Source organism: Dinoponera quadriceps, unplaced genomic scaffold (genome assembly GCF_001313825.1).
Source record: "Dinoponera quadriceps isolate SergipeBrazil2010 unplaced genomic scaffold, ASM131382v1 scaffold566, whole genome shotgun sequence".
NCBI classification, from domain to species: Eukaryota; Metazoa; Arthropoda; class Insecta; order Hymenoptera; family Formicidae; genus Dinoponera; species Dinoponera quadriceps.
Window position 1 is genome coordinate 738,735 of NW_014555972.1, and position 7,087 is coordinate 745,821.

General features: G+C 49.7%; 1 long non-coding RNA gene across 2 annotated transcripts; it reads right to left on the reverse strand.

Moving 5' to 3' along the window:
* Nucleotides 1-284: 284 nt before the first annotated feature.
* Nucleotides 285-2,874, reverse strand: LOC106746376. Of its 2 annotated transcripts, none has more exons than XR_001374593.1 (4): nucleotides 2,759-2,874; nucleotides 2,460-2,568; nucleotides 1,725-1,859; nucleotides 285-1,494 (listed from the first exon to the last, which is right to left on the reverse strand). It is a non-coding gene; the product is annotated as an uncharacterized LOC106746376 (long non-coding RNA). The 2 variants fall into 2 exon arrangements; XR_001374592.1 differs by having other exon boundaries at nucleotides 2,456-2,568.
* Nucleotides 2,875-7,087: the final 4,213 nt, after the last annotated feature.

Sequence of the window (7,087 nt, forward strand, 5' to 3'; positions counted from 1 at the left end):
CTTATTTGATTTTCTTCTTATACAAGTGTTGATATCTAAAAAACTATTGAACCCAGCGTACTCGAAAAACTTTTATCGTGAAGTTCATTTTTTTCTCTATTATTAAACACCATAAATGTTCTTAACTTTACTTTCTGAGACAATCAAAATCACAGTCTGTTTTGAGCTGGAAAAAAGTCAAATAAAATCGATTTTTGAAGCGCATAAATAATATCAAGATGATTAACAAATGAAAAAGTTTTGTAGTATTTATATATATTTCTCTTTTGTATGATATACTTCGAAACAAGATTCGAGCCATAGTCCCTATATTGCACCGTGGACAATAATTCCTTTCTTCTGTTGATCGACTAGCTCCGAAAGAACAATCCTGACACTTGAAGCGCTCGTCACAGCTACGAATTCATCTGTTTCGCTTAAACCCGCGTATATCTCGATAAAACTAATGCTGTAAGATCGCGACGGAGCGTCGTAATAAGTACGATGGCTATTAATCTATAAGGCATTTAAATATGCAGAAATAATTGTGAAGAACGTGAAAATCAGATGTGGCAATGTAAAATATCATGACTACTCAATAGCGAGTTGAAAAATATGATCGATCTGTAGGGCCGCTAACGTAGAACGAGCGACAGACACGCAGTCGTCGGCGTTATGAAACGGTTGGTCGGCGCGCACGCATCGATTCCCCGTCGCGATCGAATACGAAATGAGTAGCCGGCCGTTTACATCAGCGAGAGAGAGAGAGAGGAGATAATTAGTATATTACAACGTACTAGAGCGCGCAATAACTCGATCGGCGCAATCTTAACGTGATCCGAGAACGTCGCAAACAGCCGGCGATGGGATAATAAACAGAATTCCTTCGCGCGGATAATGGATTCGCGAACGGCCGTGCGAGAATGCCACCGTGCGCACGTGCTCGGTGTATGTATGTGTCATTGACCCTGACCAATGATACGAGGCGTTAAAACGCGCGATCATTTGCGCATAAAACGCGCGACAAATGAGAGAGAAAACAATATATAGCCGACGTTTTCCCCGCTTTTTTTCGGGACACGTTCGCTCGGTTGGCACGACTCGCGGCCCGGTTTCGTTTTCGGTATGCCGGACGCTAGCCCGCCGCGGCTCGCTCTCTCGTTCCCCCGTCCGCTCTCTTGTCCTCCACACTGCCGCGCACAACGGCGTGGCGCGGCTTCCAACCGATCGCGAACGAAAGCCATAAAAGCCGTTGCCAAATCGCCGCGCTCCCCTCGCGCGTTTCCCCCTTGCGATTCCCCCCTCGCGTTCGGCGCGCTCGGCGAGGCGAGGCGTGGTGAAGCGGCGTCGCGCCGCGAGCTTCGTCACGTTCTCGCCTCTTTTACACGGGTTCCCCCTCGCTGTTAGCTTCGCCATCTCCCTCTTTCTCTCTCATCCGCTTCATTGTCCGCGCCTATATTCCCTTCGACAGGTCTCTCACTTTTTTCATCCTTCTCATCGTCGTCGGCAGAAATGCTAGAACAAATCGCCGATGAAACGCCGTTAGAATTTTGCCTCCGCCATATTCGCAAACTTTTCTTTTTTCTTTCACTGTGTAGTAGGAATACCGTGAAGGAGAGCTTGTATCGAGAAAAAGTTGATTAGATGATATAAATAAATAAAGTGTGGCAAAATAATCATCCGGGTTACATGAAAACTTCTTCTTTTCGCGAGGGAATATCGTGCGGATTCCCTATTTGGGTTACCTTTTTCATTATGGTATGCGGTGAATTCCGTTTCTTTCGGGTTCTAGTCACAATTTCGTACATCCACGAACCTACGGTCCATCTCTTCCCTCGTTCCCTTTGTATCTGAGCGCGGATGTAATACTCAACTCGGTTCTGTAAAGTATCGCGATTTTCTGTCCGTGAAAAAAGATCGCACTGTTGAGGAACGGAGAGATCAATTCATACGAATATTTCGACGGACCGTGTTACGGAATTCTTCCGAATATATGAAATTCGATAATCATTCGCCCGATACTTAAAGTGAGCATCACAACACTCCGGTAGTGCATGCCCATTCTTCGGGTTATCTCGAAGGGAGATAGCCCGGAAGAGATAGCGTGTGAATAAATTAGGCATCGTATAGGAGAATTGAAACTTATGTTAATAGGCATTTAGAAAATTTTACCCAAATTATCGCCTTACTTCGTTACAGTCAACTTTGTACCAGAAAGATTCCGTTTTTATAGAGACATCAAGGGGCAACGCAGCAGTGCGACTAAATTGTGGACAAATAGCTAGTATCCGCGGGTTACTTCGCGAACAAATATCTTATTAATATTTATCCAACGTAAACATGAATAATATGATAGAACTATCCGCCCGTCATACTCAACGACAAAGAAGCAACAACGAGTTGCTTCGATATATTTAAGTTCGAGGTTTTCACGCCTTTTCTAGGGGAGACATAAGAAAAATTTGCGCGCGCATACCTACATTCTTTTTCCTAAGATTTCTCCACACACACACAGCGAAATAAACGAGTTTTTCTCCCTCTCCTGGCCCTTTGCTCTTTTTCCGAATAGAGTCTGAAACTATCGGACGCCTATCGAAAAAAGAATAGAATGTTTCCTAGAAAAACTTGGAATATCTCGATAAGAATTTGAAAGATTTGTTGTCAAAATCCAAAAAGTTCCGAGTCGAAGGCGCTCTTACGAGACGTCAGCTACGACGGCGTCGACTGCGCCATAGAAAAAAAAGAGAAGATATAGACGCGGTCATGGGTAGGGCCTCACCAGAGGATACGGGACCGACCATCAGCCGTCCTGTCATAGACAGGATGTGAGGGTCCGCGAGCTTGGGCCGCGCCGCGTCGCGTTTCGTCGTTATGTATTGCCGCGTGCACGCCTCTCTGCTCCCCATCCCCCCCCCCTTCCTCCTCCGTTCTCTTTCGCCGCGTTTAAGGGGGACCTGTCCCCGGAGCGCCGAATAAACGACTCTCTCTCTCTCTCTCTCTCCCTCCCTCCGTCGACGTTCCCCTCACTCCGCCGTCCCCTCGTCGTTGTTTTCTTATCGTTGCCGCCTTCCTCTCGCGGACACTGTGGGCGCTACGGCGCGGCGGATGCGCGAGCGAGCGAGCGAGCGAGCGATACACACGACGACGCGCGACCGACTAGGACGCAGAGAATTTCAAACGTGGCCGATTTAACTCCGCGGCGCGTACACGCCGCCGTCGATGGAATCCTCGCTGCTCGCTCGCCCGTAAACAATCGTAACGGTCTCGGGTTTCAAAACGCGCTTTTGAGAACGGCGCGCGTTATCTACGGCTACCGACGAGAGAGTATCGCTAATCAGGTTCAGCCGAGGTGGAAGGCGCGCATGAGACAATACGCTTGATAATGATACAGTAACGTTAACGCAATTCCCACGCAAGATTCGTTTAATTTCGCGATATCATCGATCGATTCGGTCGATAGACATCTTTTGTTGACGGCGTTATCGGTACTTTATCTCCCGACGTTGATAAGTTATCGTCGCGCGATTGCCCTCGCATAATCGGCTCCCTCCGACGAAATTGCGAGCGTAGCACCGAAACCCTCACGGGTTTCTACGATGCCGCCGCCAGCCGGGTTCTACGTGGCGCGGCGCAGAATACATAGCGAGAGAGCGCCGTGTAAGAGGGAGGGGGAAGGAGGGAACGAAGTGGAGAGTCGGCGAGCACCCGGACCGTGGTGCTCGTAAATTCTCGAAAGGAACGGTCCGTAGCAGCGGCTCTCTGTTAACTTACCGCTCTTCCCGCGGTAATATTACTCGGCTTATATTGCCGGGCGCGAGATAGACAGATATATATATATATATATATACACGGGGGAAAGAGCGAGACGCGGGGGGAATCGAAAATGATGACGACAAGGACGACGCGACGAACAGCAGGACGCGTTGCCGCGCCGCGGCTGGCTAGCTCGATCGTTCGCAGCGCGGCGGCGGTCTGGCTGAGCATGTATGGTGCGGCGAACCCCGAGGGATCGAGCAGGCCCAGGTACACATACACGTCCGCGCTCGTCTGTGGCCACGTCCGCGTATACGTGCGCGCTCTCCCGAAGCCACCGCGGCGATAACCTATACCCAAGCGGCGTGTCGTGACGCGGCGGCGTTGCCGCGCGCATCCGCGCCCGACCGAGACGGGGAAGAGGCGCGCGATGGCGGTGGAGACGTCGATAGCGCACCGGAGACGAAAAGAGACGATAATTATGAGAATTTTATGTACGCGACGGTATCGTGGGCGACGCGTAGCAGTGACGGAAATCGCGAGTTGAGTGACGACGACGACACCGTATAGGAGCGCGCGCGCGCTGAGGCAGCTGGCCGTCGTGATCGCGGGACCCGCATGCCACGATCGTCTGGCCCGCGGGCCCCTCTCTCTGTCCTTCTCTTCCTCTCGCACACACATTGCGTGCAACGTACGCATACGACGGAGTCACACAAAGGCGGGAGAGCGTACGTGCGGTGGGCCTCGGGGTATGCTCCACCGTCGCGCGTTATACATCTCTCTCGCTCCGGATACGTCGGCACGAACGCGACATGTCGGTAGCGGTGGCTCCCGATGCTTCACCGTTATAATTCATTCGCGCGAGCCTAGTATTTTCGACGGCATACTTTCGCGCTTTAGATTTCGTACGTCCCGATAGAGAATTTCTACGAAGAAGAGAACAACTTATCGCTGACGAAGGAAGGAAGCGCGCGATCCTTCGATGATCGTAATGACAAATGTGATAACATCTCGGAGTCCCTCGCGCGATACTATCTCGCTCCCAATAATCGGAGATAACGATAACAAACGTGAGACAGCGCGATGACGCTCCGAAGATTTCCCTAGTCACGGCTTTTATCGCGGAAGATCCTCGTTCCGTCTACCTACCTGCTCGTCTCGTTATTATGTTATTCCAACGAACGCTCGTCGCGTTATTCTCGAGATAAGATATATACTCGATTACCAAAGTGGCGGTCGTGTTTGATCGATGCATTAATTTCTTGCGGGAATAGACACGGCTAAGGCCGGTGGTTCCCGCGTAACGCATGTATTACGTCATATATATATACCTCGCGAGGAATTTTATCGGGAATTCGGATGGCACGAATATCGGTTGCTTATTGGTAAAGTAATAAAGCGATGCCGGGATCGGATTATCGGGCGCGGTAATTATCGGGGAGAGAAGGAAACGAGAGAGAGTGCGCGCGCACGCCGGTCGGTCTTCGTTGGACGCGTCGATCGACGTTTTTGGTAATATTTCACGTTCCTTTGCGAAGGCTATCGCCACGATGGATCGCCGAAATGGAATTCACCCTGCGATATTTTACGTCATGCCACGGCCGCCATGTGCCAATTAATATCGAAGACTGTAACCCCGAGGGTCGCGGCATCGATTTGAACTTTGCTTTATGTACAAAGGCACGGAGTACCGCTGCGCGGGACCTTAAATTGAGAATTGATTCCGTGCGAGCGCGTTTATTAATCTCGCATTGCGATACGTCATTCGACCGCTTGTCTCGATGAGCTGAGCGAGCGAGAACGCGAGTCTTCTCCGATTTAAAAGTTTCGTTCGTTCGGATATTTTACAAGGTCGGGAAGTGCAAAATCTGCTCTCGACGTGCAGAGAAAGCCACGTGTCGCGAGGGGTCGTCGACTTCCGCGACGGAAGGGGCGATCGAACTAATTTGCGCGAATCGAGATTGTTCAAACGAAAATGCTCTTTGCTAATATTTCTGGGATATCTCATATTTCTGCACTTTCTGCATTAGTGTTGCGAAGGAAAAAGATTGGACCGGAAACATTCAGGAATTTCTTCTGGGACTAAACTATGTGTCGATTGGTAAAAAGTAATTTTCCCGAGAACTACCAAATAAGTACAAATTTTTCATACGATAATTTGTTAAGTGATTTTAATTCTAATATATCCTTGCTGAAAAATAATGGATTGTACTCTCTTTGTTCCATGATTCCTTTTGTTCACTGGGTAATCAGTGTTGTAGACTCCTTGTCGTTATAATAAGTTTATTACGTATCAGCGACCCGAACAATACTAATGATTGCACACGCGCTGGGTCGCACAACTTTCTTATCTGGACGCACGCATCTCTCTCCCGTGGTTGCACTTAAAAGTGACAATATTCAAGAAGCTCCGATCGATAATAGCAATACTTATCACCATCGCTCTTCGAATATTATTTATAATTTCATATCCTTATATTACTTGTTCTCCCTTCCTTTTTATATATTTCGGTTATGTCTTCTTGATGTTACACGACATCGATATTTTTCATTTGCATGTAATAACATATAGAATGTGAATATAAGTGTCTGGCAGCGTAGTTCTTCCAAAAGGGATCGTTTTAGGAGAAGAGGAGAGTAGCAAACGTCGGTCGCGCGGGCTTAACCGGATGGACGGACGGCGGGCCTGGCAGTAGGAAGCTCGCGATGCGTGACTCACCGAACGAACGAACGAACGAGCGAGCGAGCGAGCGAGCGCGTGAGCGAACGAACAGCCGCGTGACGTATAGAAACGAACCGCGGTTCGGTTCGCGAGTAAGCAACGAACGCTCGCGTTCGCCCCTCGGGCATCTCCCCTTCCGCCGATTTCCCCCTTTGGACGCCCGCTGCTCCGAGGGAGAAGGAAGACCGGCCGGCCGTCTCTCTTCTTCCTTTCGCGACCACCGCGACTGCCGCCGCCGCCGTCCCCCTTCTCTCGCCTGGGTTCCCGTCTAGCTTCTAGTACCCACGTCGCGAAGCCTTTGTCCTCTGCCATCACCTCGCGTTATTTCGCGCTCTCTCGCACGCTTATATTTCTGTGCGTGTATCGGGTTCTAGGCAAGTTTGGTCGCCGTGCATACGCTCGGATGTATGCGTGTTGGTGCATCCGTACTCTCGCGCGCGAGTCGCATCGCTAACTGCTTGCGAGCGAAGAGGAATTAGCGAGCGGCGGGGTGAAAGAGAGCCGCGATGGCGGCTCGTTACATTACGTTCGTCCTCTCGCGTTGCGTGCGAATAACGCGTGTGTTAATATTGAGAGAATTTCCTATCCAATAGGCTAATTTAAATAACACATTTGTTTGACATGCTTGAATTT